Source organism: Rhinatrema bivittatum, chromosome 1 (assembly GCF_901001135.1).
Source record: "Rhinatrema bivittatum chromosome 1, aRhiBiv1.1, whole genome shotgun sequence".
NCBI lineage: Eukaryota > Metazoa > Chordata > Amphibia > Gymnophiona > Rhinatrematidae > Rhinatrema > Rhinatrema bivittatum.
Window position 1 is genome coordinate 714,116,531 of NC_042615.1, and position 18,707 is coordinate 714,135,237.

The 18,707-nt window shown below is 43.2% G+C and overlaps 1 protein-coding gene across 1 annotated transcript in view; it reads right to left on the reverse strand.

The window, feature by feature from the left end:
• ZSWIM6 (zinc finger SWIM-type containing 6) overlaps positions 1-18,707 on the reverse strand; it is a 357,080-nt gene that overhangs the window by 280,904 nt on the left and 57,469 nt on the right. The gene's annotated exons all lie outside the window — the stretch shown is intronic.

Consider the following 18,707-nt stretch of genomic DNA (forward strand, 5'->3'; position numbering starts at 1 on the left):
CTCTTTCAACAGGAAGAAAAACTTTTTCCTGAAGCAAGTCTATTCAGGCTCATATGAACTGAATTCTTTGAGACAAAAATCGGGTTTGACTTGGCCAAGCTGACCAAGAAACACAGGGACTGCAGGAGCCATATGGTTATGAGGGACTTCTTAAGTCCTAATAGAATGGAACAATCACAAACCAATTGTCCAAACATAGGAACACAGACTTCCAGAAAACAAAAAAATGCCTTGCCGTAGTGGCAGGGCAGCTTCAACACCCTCTGGACTATTGAGAGGACAAAGGAGAGCACCATGTATTGGTAGAGCATGTTCTTTATCACAAACATGAGAAAATTCCAGTGTGCATAAGAACCTACAGATCCAAAGCACACATCCAATCCCTAGGTTGAATAAAAGGTTGAATAAAAACTTGCTCAGTCTCTGCAAGTCCAGTACAGGCCTCAATTCCCCTGACTTTTTGGAGATTAGGAAATACTGATAATAGAATCACTAGCCACATTCCTGAGAAGGGACAAGTTCAACTACCTTCTGCTACACCTCCAACTGCAATTGGACAGATTGAGAAGGTTTGGAGCTGAAGACGGAAATCCATTGGGTCAGAGAAAAGAAGCATAAGCAGTAGCCATACGCCACAATTTTCAGGACCCAAACAGTCCTTGGTCAAATGGAGTCATTCTGGGATGAGGGACTCAATCCTTCCCCCCACTGGAGGCAGCAGGTCTCTAAGTTATCACAAAATGGTCCCGAGCTTAGGGCTATGTCTGTTGCTGAGTCTTTGGTAAACACCTTTCCCTCTTGTCAATCTCAAGCAGGCAGCTGCTGCTGAAGCGTGGGAGGAGTTCAATGACAGGAACCAAAGGGAAGCCTTTGTAAGAATGCACGCTTGTAGGAAAACTACTAGCATCAGGCAGGAGCAAGTAGGTCCCCCACTGCAACTGGTAAAGACTAAGGTGGATTGATGCTTCTTAATCAGAGCCACAGTCTCTTGAACTTTGTCATCAAATAAACTGTGCCCACAAGATGATGCACATCCACCGAAGCCACTCACTTGCAACCATGCAAGCCTTTGGGTTCCTACAGAAGCAGATGAAGTCCTGGCTATGGCATCAAAAGCTTCATTAACTAAGACGCTTCTCATTTCTCCACATCCTCAATGGCTTGACAGAAGTCCGTGCGCTCAGAGCTAGTAAGCTATGATATGAATGCTTAGCATGGATCTCTGGAAGGACTTTTTCCTTCCAAAGGTTTGTGAAGTCCTAAACTGTATATTGGATGAACATCATTTCAGCTACTCCACAGAGAAAGTGAAATTTATGGTAAACAACCAAAAATGCTACTGGACTGCTTCTGGTGTACAGAAATTAAACAAGCCAGGAAGGCTGCAAGCTTTTAACCCTTCCTTTTAAGATATTACCTGAAAAAAGAACTCAAAAATGAATCCCACTGAAGAGTATGCCTGGCAAACTCCAATACCCACCTTGGTATCCATGTGAATAGAACTTTAAAAAACAAAAAACAGCGCTTCCACATTTCTTTGAAGCAGCCCAATCTCATATTCGCTCAGTTTTACTCAAATTAGAGCAAGACACATCATGACCTTCAAATTGATGAAATACTTTCATTTTTCCACATATCAGAAACATTTTCTGAATAAAGTGAGGATCCATTTTAAGCATGTAGCCACACCTCCACAGTATTTCAGGCCGCATATTGGCTACAGCAGCAAGGCAAGGGTGGATGAGAAGAACAAACAAAACCTGACCTGGGCCAACAAGGAAAAGAAAAACAAATTCAGAGGAAAGCAACAGAACACCCTTCTTGGGAACGAGGAAAACATTTTAAAACAGAACCATAACAAAAGAAAAAAAAAAAACATAACTGTATGGCCCATCCAGTCTGCCCACCTGTCCAATTAATTTAGCATAATTCTCATCACTTCCTTAGAGATCCCCTGTAATTATCCCATGCTTTCTTGAATCAAGGTACTGTTTTTGTCTCCACCACTTCCACACATTCACCATCTTCTCTGTAAAGAAATATTTCCTAAGATTACTCCCGCCTTTCAACCTCATCTTATGACCCCTTGTTCATAAGAACATAACATATGACATACTGGGTCAGACCAAGTATCCATCAAGCCCAGGATCCTGTCTTCAACAGTGGCCAATCCAAATCACAAGTACCTAGCAAGTACCCAAAGATTAAATAGATCCCATGCTACTATAATGTCAACAAGCAACAGTAGCTATTCCTTATTAATAGCAGTTTATGGACTTCTCCTCTATGAATTTATCCAAACCTTTTATAAATCCAGCTACACTAGCTTCCTTAATCACTTCCTCTGGCAATGAATTCCAGGGCTTAATTGTGCATTGAGTGAAAAAGAATTTCTCTGATTTGCTTTAAATGTGCTGCTTGCTAACATAACAGAGTACCCCCTAGTCCTTGTATTTTCTGAAAGAGTTTCCTTTCCACTGAAAACTCTTGAGGGTACGTTTCCAAAACCTGTTTCCAGCCTTGATAAGTATTATAAATCGCTTTCCCCATGCTGGATCCATTTGGCTCATATTGGCTATGTCACGGGTACCATCTCTCATGCTGCACAAGATAATCCGATAATACACCACAGTGCACGACTCATTTCTGGCAGCTTGTTCAAACAGGACTGCTTCTGGAAGAGGAGAAGGGTGGTGGGAAGAAGTTACGGGGCAAGTAACATCCTTATCGGACAGAGGCCCCATGTATTAAGGTGTGCTTAGCTTTATACGTTAGTGCACACAACTTTCCTCGCAATTTAACAAAGAAGTGAGTACATAAAAATAAGAACATAAGAAATTGCCATGCTGGGTCAGACCAAGGGTCCATCAAGCCCACCATCCTGTTTCCAACAGAGGCCAAACCAGGCCACAAGAACCTGGCCATTATGTACACAAGTTAGCACGCCTTCATAAAATCTTGTCTTAATCTAAGCATTAGCTATTACTCCACAATGCAGAGAGCTAGGTAGGTTTAACTCATGTCTTTTTAATGCCACAAATTTAACTCCTGGTCAGAGACAGAGTCAAGTTTCTGGGGCTAGCATTAGTCTCTGGGACTGAACCTGGAATTCATGATCCTGGGGTCTTATACTCAGAACTTAAGTGCGTAAAACATGGATTGATGCACAGAGGAATGCTTTGCGCATAAAACATGTGAACACAACATAACTCATGTCTTGTGCGCAAACCTTTTACTTTTAAACTCGCGTTTTCTGCATCCAACAATGCACATAAACCAGGTTGTGTGTGTACACATTCCTGGCTTGGTGTACTTAAACTCCCAATGAATTTGTATATCATTAGCTTACTAAATTGGGAGTTAACATTTTTTAATGCGTGAGTCAAGAAAACATTGTGAAGTTAAGGGCACCTTTTTTTTTTCTAAACTCACCGTCTTATCTTGCCACTGGCTTCAGATTACATCCTGCCACTAAAGCATGCTAGGATAGGGAGGCACTACCACACATTACACAGAAGGTAGGTTTTTACTTTCAAAGCACTTCTGGAGAGTGCACCCAACATCGGACTTGCAAATCACTTCTTGATACAATCCAATCCCTCATCAGTGGAAGCAAAATCTGTACCTTCAGGTGGAACACGTATATAAATAATCCAGATAGTACATCAACTCCCAGAGCAAACCCAAAGCTTTCTTTTTCCCCCACAAGGTGAGCTTTAGCAATAACCAATACGCTCTGAACCATTCCCCTGCCTGTAGGGGGGAGAACGGAAAAAATTCATTCCACAGCATTAAATAAGTCTGAACAGTCTCTCTCTTTTGGAATGTAAGAACAGCAAGAGTACTTCTAGTGTGTTCCATTTCAATGACATTTGTATCGCTCTCCTATTTTCATCCGATCTGCTTTATTCAACCTTCAACCCCAGTGACACAGTGTGAACGCTGCAGCAGGTGCGCAGCAGCTCATGTGAACATTTGCTATGGAAGACCACATCTGTTGCAGTAATAAAGTTACAAGGATATCAACATTCCTTTAAGTGGCTTGCAATTTTAGTTTTCTGGTTGGTTTTTTTTTTCTTTTTAATTATATAGAGCACCCTGATCCAGAAAAATCTTAAATCTGTAGCACTTTCACACATTATGCAATACAAACTTTTGTAGCAAGGGGCATAAAAGATAAACGTCAGGAAAAACCCAGCTCTCAGCAGAGCAAAGATTCAAAATATCCCAAGATACTGCTTGAAATTTCCTATCAACTATTTACTAAAAATGTCCCTTAATCTCCCTGTGCTCAACAAGTGTAAAAAATGTACTTATAATAAGTACATGTCTGGGAGTGACTCTTGTAGTCAGAGCACTGTCTTGCCCGGAGATCAGAATGCCCAATTCCTGTCTTGTCTCCATCATGCCCATCTCTCTTGCCTTGCGACATGCCTCTGCTGTCTGTGGCTTTTATGTCATTTTGCCCCTTTTCCCCCAACAGCAGGGCTATTGTGTTCTCACTGTCTCATCCCGTCTCCTGCATGGACCTAATGCTGCTGGCTGATTTACCATGAAGCCTAGATTTCACCAGTGGTGCCTGTTCCTCTTTTAGACAGAGGATCTACACCAACTTTGAAAAATCAGGATGAGAGACTATCACAGCATGTTTGTTTACACTTCCAAAATCACAACATTGTGCCTGCAAAATGAACTCTCAGAACTTCTCCATAAGGCCTTTTTGGTCTCCTTTGTACAACGATGCTTAGAAGTCCAGTGCAGACAGTCAGCATATGAATTATCTGGGATCACAAGGTATACGACTATGGTACTATGCGAGAAACAGTCTGTGTGGAGGAGGCAGCAAACGCCAAGCTCTGAGTTCAAGTAGCACAAATGAATTCTATAAACCTTACATTCAGAAAATGACAATGAAGAGGTCAACAGGAACACTAATGTAAACCTTAAGGCATAACATTTCAGATCAAAATGCATTAGTCAATACAAATTTGCATTTGCCAGACTTGCTCACCCTGCCTTTAGCTTGGGGAAGGAAGAATTCAATCTCTGTTTTCTGGTATATATGATAGTGCTACAAAAGCAGCGTGTAAGGCACTAATGTGCTAAAGGAAGGTGAAGCAAATAGGAAGAGATTTGCTACCTGAAGGTTAGGTCATTGCTGGGGCTCTCTTGTTCTCCAGAAAACATTGCGTAATATGCCACTTCCTTGCTCCCTTGGAGTTTTCCTCCTCTCCCTTTCTACCACCATCCTCTCCACCTTTCTTCATTTCCTCAGTCACCCTCTTCTGCAGCTTCTCTCATTTCCTTTAGATCTGCTTGTACCCCCCCCCCCCCTTTTCATCAAAAGCCAGTTTGCTATCCTCCTTTGCTGTTCTCTCATTTGCCCTGTATCTCCGCTCCCACCAATTATTAAAACAGGAAGTGTCCGTGCTCTTATGAAGGCAACTGGTCAGAAGCAAGGAAGTGCTTCTCACAAACACTGCTGCTCCTGCCTCCTCTCGCAGCTTATGAACAACACTGACCGACTTTCACTAACAGGGGAGGAAGCGGCAGTGTTTGCGAGAAGTGCCACAGTCTGCTGGCACTGAAGCACTAGCGCTATCTGCAGAGATTTCACCCCCTGCCTTAGATACATCTGAAAGGCTGAACAACATTTCACCTGTTGAGTTATCAGAACCAGGCTGAAACCCTGAATCGAACACTTACTCGCTCATCCATTCCAGGGGACATAGGGGTGATAAAGTGGGAGTCGGAAAATGTACTCGCCTTCATTTACAAGCGTGGTGCAGCAGGAAAGAAATGCAGATGAAAAACAAGTCAGTCCATCCTGCCGACTGCCATGAGCTCAAATGCCAAGCATTACATCAGTGCAGCACCACAACTGTCAACCAGGCATACTTAATTCACACGCTTTCATGAAAAAAAAAAAATAAAGGGGCTATGCAAACCAGTCAAAAGCGGTAAAAGAAAAAGCACAGCTAAGTACAGTACCACACAGAGATGACAATTTGTTTCAGGGATTTTTAAAAGCCATGTTAAATGTTGTAAACCTGGAATGTAGTTATGTCTAAATATAAAGACAATGCTCCCTAGGCTGCATTTCCACTTTCATAAGTTCTCATACTGAACTAGATTCTGGGCACATTTCTTGCCTAGCTGTCTTAACATTTAGGTAATTAACAACCCAAAAGAGTCTGGCTTGGACTGCCTGCCTTTGCTGGAAAGAGTCAGCAGTGAACTGGAAAAAGGAGGAATTTGCAGGCTAAACCCAAGAAAGGGCTGATCCAAGGTCAGGGCAAAGGTCGCTTAGAAAGGGCTGTGCAAGCTTACCCGTAACACCCCATCTGAACTAATGCTAACAGGACACACAAAAGAAACTAAGATTTTGGATAATCAGTAGCTCTGACATTAACAATTAAAAGGAAAGTGACCAACTTAAGCGGCTCACTCTCTGAACCGACTTAAATACACAAAACACCACATCAAGGCACAGATGTTCTGTTGGATCTGCAGTGGGCAACAAGGGAATATTTTTCTGTATTTCTTCCTGTGTTCTGTCAGAAGCCCCCCTACATTTGACCGTTTGTCAGCTTAGAAATTATCTGGCACCCTTATATAATCTGAATGTAACCATCAGTTATAATTAAGGAGAGGATAGGGACAGAGGGGGAAAGCACTCATGAAAACAGACACACAACCAAGAGGAGGGAAAAAAAAAAAAGGTCTTTCCAAATGAGCTCCTACCCAAGAGGAAAGCTGACATTAAAACTTATGAGTGGAAAACCATCTGTGGATTCTAATGCAAAAATCTCCTAATGCAACCTTATTACCAATACAAGCGTCTTGAGTTTGTGCAAGACTGGAATCTCAGACCTGGACTAAAGTCTGGTACCAGCCAGAGAAGAGACAAAGGTGTCTCTTCTCTGGCTGGTACCAGAGAAAAACCATGCCACATGACTTTACTTTTCAAAGCTTAAAAGGGGAGAGCTGCTTGCCTCGAAAACTGGGGAGGATCTGCTGTTCCACCGTGCTGAGCCCGGCCAAGGCTGGAGATGTCCTGACCCCTCACCCCCCAATGACGTCAATGAGAAGGGACCAGTGAGAATATGAACACCGTGCTTGCAGTGGGCAGCACTCCTGGAAAGGATTTCTTTCTTGGAAGCTAAAAAAAAAAAGTCAGCTTGACCAGTCTTGGAATCTCCCCAGTGAGTACGGCTCCGGGTTTTTTTCTATTGTGTCACAATGGGGAGGAAGAGGAAAGGTCATATTAGGTTTTTTTTCCCCCACCTCAATCTGCTAGATCAATTCCTCTGGGTCAACTAACTCTGGACCATTTTGTCATAGATTCTCCTCCCAATTTGTCAGGGCTTAAAATGTCTTGGTATTTCTACATCGAACCCAGTTATGGCCGATGCATCTTAGTCCCAACTTCTGAGGGTCCCCGGTGCTACCGGGAGGGACTGATGGAGAAGTTACAACTGAAGTAGTGGATTACCTGATTGTTGGGGGGGTCTATCTGCTTCGTTGGGAGCTGCGGTGGTTAATCAAGGGACTGTTTCAACTTCCCAATGCAATTCCCAGAGGTCTGAAGTCCACTCCCCTGGAATCTCTGTGGGCCATGATTACTGGTTTAGAACAGGCTCTCTAAGTGCAAAGATACTGGTTTAGAACAGGCTCTCTAAGTGCAAAGATAGTAAATGATGACATGTGTATAAATGCCAGCAGCATTTATACACAGATTAGTGTACCAGATTAAATGGTTGTTCAATTAACACAAAGGGTAGATCAGCTGAAGGAAAACAAGTGTAAGCAAATTTACGGCTGTGAAATGGCATGAAGGATAAAAATACAGTTCACTGGAAAATGGAATTTCTGGAAAATCAATATAGAAGCTGTAATATTCAACTAGTTAATCTGCCTAGGTCCTCTCTGATCTTACCCTCAGACAGGTTAAGGACTTTTTTTTTTTTTTTTTTTTTTTTTAATTAGCTTTCCTAAAGGTTTCCGTACAGTCCAGTCCCCCTATTTTTAAGGCTTATTATTTACCTCGTATAGTAAGTGCTTAAGGTTCTAACCCTTTTTAAAGAATACAATTATCAGACAGTCTCAATTTAACCAATTTTCTTCAGGAAGATTAATGTGAAACTACTAAGAAATACTATGCTGGGGATATTTGCACTTGAATAGGATAGGGATTGGACACTGATGTTCTTATGAACTAAGCAGAAAGGTTTTCTTGGTCAGAAAGTTCCCATTTTTTCTGAAATTTCAAAGGCTACACAGGTTAGATGTAAGATATTTCTTGCTAAAATAAAAAAAACAGGAGGTTATTACTCTGGCAGCCTCTTCTACTACAATAGCTTTGTAAAATGGGAGATAAAATTTCAGGAGAAAAAGTATTGTTTTATGAATCTGATTACTTTAAATTCTTTCTGCAAGCTAGAACAGGCTCTACCAGTCATAGAGGCTCATAGATTGAGGTTTGCTTGGAATTTGTATAAAGGGGATATTTTTATGTAATAATTTTTTAAGAAAACAGTTCTCCCAATCAGGTCTAACATGTGTGATCCAGGATATTATAAATATTTTTCTTAGTATTTTGTTTTTTTCTATTTGTATTCTGTATCATTTCATTTTCTATAGTTTTGATTTCTATTTGGAAATTTAAAAAGTCAATAAAGATAGTTAAAAAAAAAAAATTAAACAAAAGGGCTGTGGGGAAAAAAAAAACAAAACACCTGCAGTAAGCAATTAGAATAGCAATTAAGGAAAAAGATTGGAAAAGCTGGTGTGCCTGGGGAAAAAAGTCCCCTGCAGATTCTATATGTCAGTACATAGTCATGCATGACATTCAGTCATAGGACAGTCTTTACCACAGGCCAAACAGGCCTCTGCTACTCTGATTTGTAGGATAACTATGTGAGGTTCCATGCTCACCAATGCTTACCAGCCACTGAGACTGGGGAAAAAAAAAAAAAAAAAAGGGAAAAATGAAACTATTTCAAGTGGTAACTTGATTACTATGGCCTAAAATGAAACTGTAAAAAACTTAGGTTACAGCCTAAAAAAAAACCCCAAAATGAATGCCTTCAAGAAAAAAAATAAGCAGCAAGAGTTAAAGTGAATTCAGCTCAGAGGCGGGATACACACTGGCTCAGTCCCCAGCTCTTTGTATCTTCAGAGCATGTTGCCACCGGGATCAGACCTCAGCTTAGCCTCAACTTCAACAGAAAAGTGCTTGACAGTAGTGGGAGAGGGGAAAAAGAGTGCTGAGAATGTAGAAGGGGGAAAAAAAAAAAAAAGACACTGTAAGCAGGGCTTCTAAGTGTTACACAATGTATTTGAAATAACCAAAAAAACAAAAGCAACCCAATAAATGTTACAGTAATGGAGCACATTGAAAGACACCAATTTTAAACATCTTTAAAAAAAAACAAAAAAAAAAACACCCCCACACTGAAATTTAGGTTTTAGAAACATCTAAAATCAGAAGCCCTAATTATAATACACATAATATTGCATTAAGCTAAGCAGTTACCTCAGTAACAGTCCCCTATAGAAAAAGGTGTGAAATATTTACTAACTATTCATGGGCACAGATGTCAAGTGCAAACTAAGAGCAAGAAATCAAAAAAGTAAAAAGTCATGGGATAGGTGGTGATGTCCTTTCGTGGATTACAAACTGGCTAAAAGACAGGAAACAGAGAGTAGGATTAAATGGACAATTTTCTCAGTGGGAGTGGGCAGTGGAGTGCCTCAGGGATCTGTATTGGGACCTGTACTTTACAATTTATTTATAAATGATCTGGAAAGGAATACAACGAATGAGGTAATCAAATTTGCAGATGATACAAAATTATTCAGAGTAGTTAAATCACAAGCGGATTGTGTAAAATTGCAGGAAGACCTTGTGAGACTGGAAAATTGGGCATCCAAATGGCAGATGAAATTTAATGTGGATAAGTGCAAGGTGATGCATTTAGGGAAAAATAACCCTTGCTATAGTTACACAATGTTAAGTTCCATATTAGGAGCAACCACCCAAGAAAGATCTAGGCGTCATAGTGGATAACACATTGAAATAGTCTGTTCAGTGTGCTGCGGCAGTCAAAAAAGCAATGGATGGAGAAGGTACAGAGAAGGGCAACCAAAATGATAAAGGGGATGGAACAGCTCCCCTGTGAGGAAAGACTAAAGAGGTTAGGACTGTTCAAGCTTGGAGAAGAGATGGCTGAGGGGGCATATGATAGAGGTGTTTAAAATCATGAGAGGTCTAGAACGGGTAAATGTGAATCTGTTATTTACTTTTTCAGATAACAGAAGGACTAGGGACGCACTCCATGAAGTTAGCCAGAGGATGCGGTTAGTGCTGTTAGTGTAGTGGGTTTAAAAAAGGATTTGATAAGTTCTTGGAGAAGTCCATTACCTGCTATTAATTAAGTTGACTTAGAAAATAGCCACTGCTATTACTAGCAACAGTAGCATGGAATAGACTTAGTTTTTGGTTACCTGCCAGGTTCTTATGGCCTGGATTGGCCAGTGTTGGAAACAGGATGCTGGGCTTGATGGACCCAGTCTGACGCAGTATGGCATGTTGCCTACACTGCTTCACCTGCACACTCATTTATTTGTCTCAGCTCCATAGGAATCAATGGGTATTCCTCCTGCATATGGCATATAGAGAAGTGCACAATACAGAAAGAAAGAAAAAACATGCCAATGGTTTAGTATTCTGCAATGCATGAGTAATAGTTCTTATGCAAGGCCAGTATAAAGGAGAAATTTCTACTTACCTGATAATTTCCTTTTCCTTAGTACAGACAGGTGAATCCAAAGCCACTCGGTTATGCACCTCTACCAGCACATGGAGACGAAGCAAAACTGTCATCACAGTATATATACCCCTGCAATGACATCAGCCCACCAGTATTCTCTGTAAAAGCCAACTGTGGGCAAAACTAACAAAACTTGATTTTAACAGATAACCATTCCAGCACAAAGCCAACAGGAAATAACTGGGCTCAGACAGAGTGTAATACCACCAATCTAGGACCTGGATTGACACTTACCAGTACTCCCTGGAACACACAACGCCACTCAGGAGGACCATAGCAGCCAAGGGTAGGTAGATTGATTCACCCATCTGTACTAAGGAAAAGGAAATTATCAGGTCAGTAGTAATTTCTCCTTTCTTAGCAAACAGACAGGTGAATCCAAAACCAGTGGGATGTACCAAAGCTACTCCTGAACAGGCCGGGAGGCTGCCTGCAGTCCAGACAAAACCGCACGTGTGAAGGCTTCGCCCTCTCGGGCCTGCACATCCAGGCAATAATGCCTGGAACAGGTGAGTAAGGAGGAACATGTCGCAGCTCGGCAAATGTCAATGGGAGACGACAATCTAGCTTCCACCCATGACACTGCCTGGGCAAGCCTTAGTGGAATGAGCCCTAACCTGACTAGGCAATGGCTGCTCAGCATCCAGATATGCAGCCATGACTACCTCCTTAATCCAATGGGCTATTGTAGGAAGGAACAGTACATGCAGCTGTATTGCCCCTGTAGTCACTCATAGAAATGGCTCCCGGCAAGACAAGGCCTGTAATTCGGACACTCGACGCACAGAACAAATTGTCATAAGAAACACCATTGTTACAGTCAGTAACCTCAGAGAAAGGTTACGCATTGGTCGAAAAGTAGTTCCCGCTAAAAAATCCCATACTAGATTAAGACTCCACAAGGGCACCGGTAACTGCAAGGGAGGACGAAGATGCTTCACTTCTTTTAAGAAACAGGCCACATCTGGATGAGCCAAAGGTCCACAATTCACCTGACCTCAGAAACAGCCAAGAGCTACCACCTGTACCTTTAAGGAATTAAGGGCCAACCCTTAACTCAATCCATCCTGCAAAATCTCCAAAATGAGCAGGATCTTAACCAAACAAAGAACCTCTCGATCTTCATAATCAAGCCTCAAACACTCACCAAACCTGCACATGGGCTAACAAAGTGGAGAACTTTTTCACCTGTAGCAAGGTAGCAATCACCGCAGTAGAATATCCCCGTTTCAGTAACCGAACCCTCTGAAGGGCTATACCGTAAAATGAAATCTATTTGGATCTTCGTAAAGAACTGGCCCCTGCAACTTCCTGTGTGCCGGAAACCGGAGGAAAGAGTCCACCAGAAGCTTTCGCAGATCTGCATACCACTGTCGCCTGGGCCAATATGGTGCCACCAGAAGCACCATCCCCTTGTCACTCTCGACCCTCCAAATCATTCTGCCTAACATGGACCACGGGGGAAAGGCATACAAGCAGCTTGCCCTCTGGCCACTCCTGCACAAGAGCATCAATGCCCAAAGACTTTGGATCTCTCCAGCGACTGAAGAATCGAGGAAACTTTGCATTGCGAGAAGTCGCCAGCAGATCCAGAAACAGAAAGCCCCAGCAATCCACTATTAACTGAAACTTAAAATAATCCCCAGTAGGGTGATGCACGTCCACCATCTGCTGGAGACAGAGAATACTGGCGAGCTGATGTCACTGCAGGGATATATATACTGCAATATCAGCTTTGCTCCGTCTCCATCTGCTCATAGAGGTGCATAACCCAACGGTTTTGGATTCACCTGCCTGTATGCTAAGAAATGCAACAAACATTTTCCAACTAGACAGCCTTTAGTCTCCAACTTTGATAGCTGTTCTGCCCAGGCAAGGACAGCATTCATAGAATATTAGCCACATACCTTCAACACACACCATGCTATCATCAATACTTGTACTGTCCAGCAACACTGGACAGTACAGATAATACTGGTCACTGGCACCTCATCTACCCTGTATCCTGAGTCTTGTTAGCATGCTGCCGCATCATGCAATACATCCATCGTACACACTGGGATAGGTCCAGCTCGAAGAGAAAATACTGTTCGCCTCCTGCTGACAGCACTAAAGCGCGATGCCTTCTAACACACATAGAAGCACTCTTGCCATCTTCACACAGTCAGACACATGTAGAGGCCAAAGTGACAATCACCACTCAACTCTTCTTGCCTTCTCCCTCTGAAGACTGTGGTTTATGGTCAAAAAACACCATGATACCTCCTGGCTATGCCTAGGCAGCACAGACAGACATGGTCCCTTTAAAATATAATAATGTACTGCTTTATGCATGGTGCTAGACAATGTAAACATGCAGGCCTAACCTACTTATGTTCATTGCTTGACAAGAGCTGAAATGGCTGCAGCCTCTCTGCCATGACACCCAATCATTCTATAGCTGGACTTCTGCCATGCCCCCCCCCCCCCCAAACTCTTCTAAGCAAAATCCTATGGGGTGTTCTTCCTCCTTCACCCAACCCTCCAGCGCAGCAAACTGAGGATCTCACCCCACCCAGTTCTCTAAGGGGCCGATTTAAGAAGACCCACAGCAAAACAGGCGCCAGTTATGAGCGAGGGTTTTGATCACATTCACGGCTGAAGATGCTGCTTCCGCAGGATGTAAAACACACAAAAAAAACCCCACAACTAAATTATGCAAAAGTTTTGCGCAAAGTAATCTGCACACATATGGAGAATTGCGCATACCTAAGCGTGGTAAGAGGGCTATGTAATAAGAGGCCGCCTCCGCATTCAAAACCCCAGCCGATAATCCACGCATAAAAGCGAGCAAGCGGAGTCTCCTTATTAAGTGAAAGTATGTCCCCAGAAAATATTTTTAACATTTCAAATAACTATGCTGCAGAAAACATGGCAAATATTTTCGCGGATGTTAATTCACACTGGCATAGCAGCGAGATTGGTGCCCAGCTGAGCACCTATCTGGATGCTCAGGTGCCGACATGGGCACTCAGCCGGCAGCGAATATAGACACTCTGGCGACCAGAAAAGCGCCTAGCAAATGTTACCATTCAGGCGCTGAGCTAGGCACTTACTTGGTTGCAAATCTATACGATCGGGCACCCAGAAAAGCACGTACCTAAGCTGGCTACTCAGACGCCAAGATAGGCGCTTCAGCTAAGCAGTTTTCAGGACGCTCGGACGCAGACACAGGCCCCCAAGTTAGTGCTGACACTTAACTCATTCCCTGACCATGGCGGTTAAAAACCCGCACTAGCATTTGCGCGGCTCCCTGCATTGCCTATGCTTAGTGAATCGCCTCCTTTGCATGCTGTTAGCGAGCATTCGCGCAGGAAAAACCGCAGGTCTAAGTGCATTCGTATGGGCTTTTTTCCCCCACACACAAAATCCTTATTACATCCCTGTATAGGTCTTTGCGCAGGAAATTGCGCACACAAACCTGCAGCAGCTTTAGCATACCTTATTACATCAGCCCCATAGTGATTTGAAGTGTCTTACGTGGCCTCTCTCTCAAAAAGCTTGGGGATCCCGGCTCTACACAAATGTCAGCCATTACAGCAAAGCAACAGATCTTAAAACCTTCTCTCTAAATCTGCATTAAAGAGCAAAAACTGCTGAACAAACAGCTACACTGAAAAAAATTAGAAAAAATTTAATTATATATAAATGGTATAATTTTGGTATCAGAAATAGAATACATTGTATTCCTTGTGGCCTGTGACAAGTTTCATGAGTATTTGGGTAGAGAGGCATGCTGGGAAGTGAACTAAATAGGGGATCCTATGTCCACCTATGCAAAAGTGTGGAATACAACAGAGGAAGGCAAATACTTTCTTGGATAAAGCATGACATCCTACCAGCTCGCAGATGGGATATAGTCTTGGCACTGTGGACAAGTACAACTGGGCGGACTGATGGGTCAGTTGGTCTTTCTCTACTGCCATATATAATGTTTCTACATTTGGCACCTCCAGTGAGGTTATGGAAGGGCACTGTAGTATTTGGCTTCCTATTGCAGTTTTTTCCTTCATGGTATAGACTCAAAAATGTCTTGACAACCTCCTTACTCTACATCACATGCCCTGCAACTATTTTAATGGACTTGAGGCTCATTAAAATACATTGTGTGCCCTTCTGTTTAATGCTAACTCCATGTATCTTCAACTTGTGGCTCATTATTGTAATTACAATCCTCAAAATTCTTCTTGGCGCCCCTCCCCCCAATCATCTGCTGCAGATGCAAACAGAAAACATAAAAGATATCAGCAAAGGACCACCATGTCCACTCAGTTGGCCCATTTGTTCGTGCATGCTGGAGGGTGGAGAAAACTTATACGCCTAACAATGAGCTGTCATAGCAGACTTGAGAAAAGGAGCCACTGACACCACAAGCCCAGGCCAAAGACAGTCACTGTTGGCTGGATCCTTCCCTTGAACGGCATACAAGTTTTTCAAAACATTTCAGACACCTCTGCCTCCAGGGTTGGAAAAATCACCGGCACCAGGTCACCCAGAATTTTGATCCCAGAGAGAAGCTGCTGCCGCCCCTGGCCCGGGGAGACACGCCATTGCTCCTGCCACCACTGGCCCGGGACGAACATTGCTGCCCAAGTTGAGAAAATTAGGTTGCTTACCTGTAGCAGATGTTCTCCTAGGACATGCGGGGTAACACCTTCCGAAGGATCCCAATGCAAAAAGACTACACAAAAGCTTCTAGAATGCTTGACTGAGCATGTGCAGAGCGCGCCTTGTCTCACTGCATCATGTGTGGGCTCCCAGTTCTCAAAGTAGCTGTAGGTGGGGTTTTTTTTTTTTTATTCCTCTTTTCAAGCACTTCAGAGTGGATTATCTGCAAATACTGTAGGTATTTCGCTGTCCCCAAAGGGCTCACAATCTAAGTTTGTACCTGAGGCAACGGAGGGTCAAGTGACTTGCCCAAGGTCAGAAGGAGCAGCAGTGGAATTTGAACACTGGCTAGGCTAGCCCACTTCTCTAACCATTAGGAGTAGCTTTATATTACACATAATATAAAAAACAATTTTGTGAGAATTTAGATCCTGCTGTCCTCAGAGTACAGATAAACAACTATTTTCTCTGAGGATAAGCAGCATGTGAAGTCCTCGGATGTGGGGAAACCTTAGCTACAGGCTGCCCATAACATAACAAAAAAAAAAAAAAAAAAAGAGGGCAGGGGAGACCGTAAACACTCAACAGGCAGACATTTTCAGCATCGTCAACATTTTTTTTAATGGATCAATCTGGAAATAATAAAGGGCTCTAGGGCAGATGGAACTGGATTCTAAAACTTAAATACGGACTCCATAGGAAAGATTGGCCAAACCTACTGTCATGTCAGGAATAAGATGTGGAGGAGCAGCCTGTGGTTAGAGCGCCAGGCTGCAAACCAGGGAAGCCAGGGATCAAATCCCTCTGCCACTCCTTGTGACTTTGGGCAAGTCACTTCAACCCTCCTTTGCCTCAGGTACTAATTTAGATTGTGAGCCCTCTGGGGTCAGGGAAATACCTGCAGTACCTGAATGTAAATCTGCTTTGCAGTGTCTGAAAAAGCAGAATATAAATAAATAAAAGGAGAACATGTGGACAGATCTTCATGTCACAACTTTGCAAATCTCGACCTCGGAGACTGATCTAAAATGGACCACCGACCCAGAGTCTTGACATGCCCTTCCAAATTCAGGCCTGCCTGGGCATAACAGAAAGGGATGCAATCTGCTACCCAATTAGAAAGTGTGTGCTTTGCAACTGCAGTTTCATGTTTTCTGGGGTCAAAAGAAACAAAAAGCTGGGTGGATTTTTTGGAGTTGCTTAATACTGCTCCAGAAAGAAGGCAAGCTAAACTGTGCAACATTTATTTATCTTTGTGGACAAGACCTTGGAAAAAGTGTTGGAAGGATGACTGACTGGTTACGGTGGAAGTCCCATATGACCTTAGGCAGGAACTTCCAATACATGTGCAGAAGTGAGTGGAGGCGTAGTCTAGTGGTTAGCGCAATAGGCTGAAAACCATGGAAGCCAGGTTTCAAATTCTGCTGACATTTTGTGACCTAGGGCAAGTCGCATCACTCTCCATTGCCTCAAGTATAAACTTACGGCCTCATTTGCTAAGCATTTTTCCCTATATACACCGAATGGGAGAAAAGTCTTAAGTCGGGCCCCTAGATTGTAAGCCTTCTAGGGACAGGGAAAATACCTACTATACCTGAATGCAACTTGTTTTGAACTACCAGTGAAAAGGCATGAGCTAAATAAGGATAAATAATAAAATAAGACCCACCACTCTATTAAGAATTTGACCGCCACTAAAAATATGACCTTCCAGGTCAAGGACTTTAGCTCACAGGAGTCATCAGTTAGGACAATACCATACTGAAGTCCCGTGACACAACTAAAGCCTGTAAAGAGATGGGTTTAACCTTCCACACGATATCAGTGCCAGCCACACTAAGATGAACCCGCTGCCTGATGAAAACCTGGCCCACCCACAGAACTGCTGCGGGAGATCCGGGTGCCAGGTTGGACAGGCAGTAGCTGTTCAGCGACGAGAGAAGACAGGCAATGCATCAGCCTCCGCAGCTCTGGGCTCTACTGCTGTTTTGACCACCACGGATTGGCATAAAATTGCGGTTCAAAACTGCGGTTGGGTCAGGCAGCAGTGGAAGAAGCAAAAGCTGAGGCACCATTGTTCTCCTCCTGCCACTGGGGCTGCGGGGAAAAAAAGGAAGAGAAAGAAAGAGGGGGGTGAGTTCAAAGGAGACAGACAAGGATAGAGAGGGGGGGCAGAGTTTGGTTTGTTTGTGCCCAGCCGCCAACCAAAAAGATGTTCTGCTGCCCCTATCTAACAAGAAGGTATTCGTGCAGTTTTTGGATGGAAAGTCTAGTGCCTTTCCCTTACACCAGAAAGCAACCCTCCCCCATGTTAAACCATAAAATTACCTCGTGGAATTATTCCTCAAAGCCAGAAGAATACAAGGCCCATCTTCAGATAGGTTAAAGAAATGCAGGGCTATCCTTTCAACATCCAGGCAGTGAGGACTAGGGACTGAACACTGAGGTGACAACATTCCTCGACTGAGTGATGAGAGGTAAGGAATTCCCCCAACCTGATCGGATTTTTAATAATCTCCTGTAGAAACAGAAACCAAATCTATCTTGGTCATTAGAAGCCTATGGGAGCCATGGTACCCCTGTCTCTTCCAAGCTTTAGAAGGGTTCTCGTCACCACAGAAATTGGAGGATAAGCATACCGAAGTCCCTGAACCCAGTTTAGGAAAGAGCTTGCCTTGATCACTCTTTTGGGACATCTCTGTTCACAGCACACACAAACAGATCTAACACTGCCATACATCACTATCTAGTTCACTGCGTCCCTGTCCAGAAATGATTTGTGAGGTTCTAGGACCAAACTCAGTCTGTCTGCCAGGACATTCTCCTTCCCTGCCTGGTAGGTGGCCCTTAGGACTCTTCCCTGAGAAATACTCCATTTCCACAACTGGATAGTTTCCTGACACAGGAGATATGAGCTTGTTCTCCCCTGCTTGTTGATGTAGAACACATCACTACCTGATTGAATGATGACAATTTTGTCATCAACTGGTCTCTGAATGCCTAGAGTATTATATTGCCCATTGCTTTAGGAAGTTCATCGGACGAAGCCTTTCCTGAGCAGACCAGAGGCTCTGGATATAGAGCTCTTCTACATGAGCTCCCCAGCCCAGCCCAGGCTGGATGCATCCATGGTTAAGATAATTTGCAACGGAGGAATTTGGAAGGAGATTCCTTCGACTGGCTGGCTTTATTTCCCACAGATCTGCCTCTCCAACCAAGGGCTCT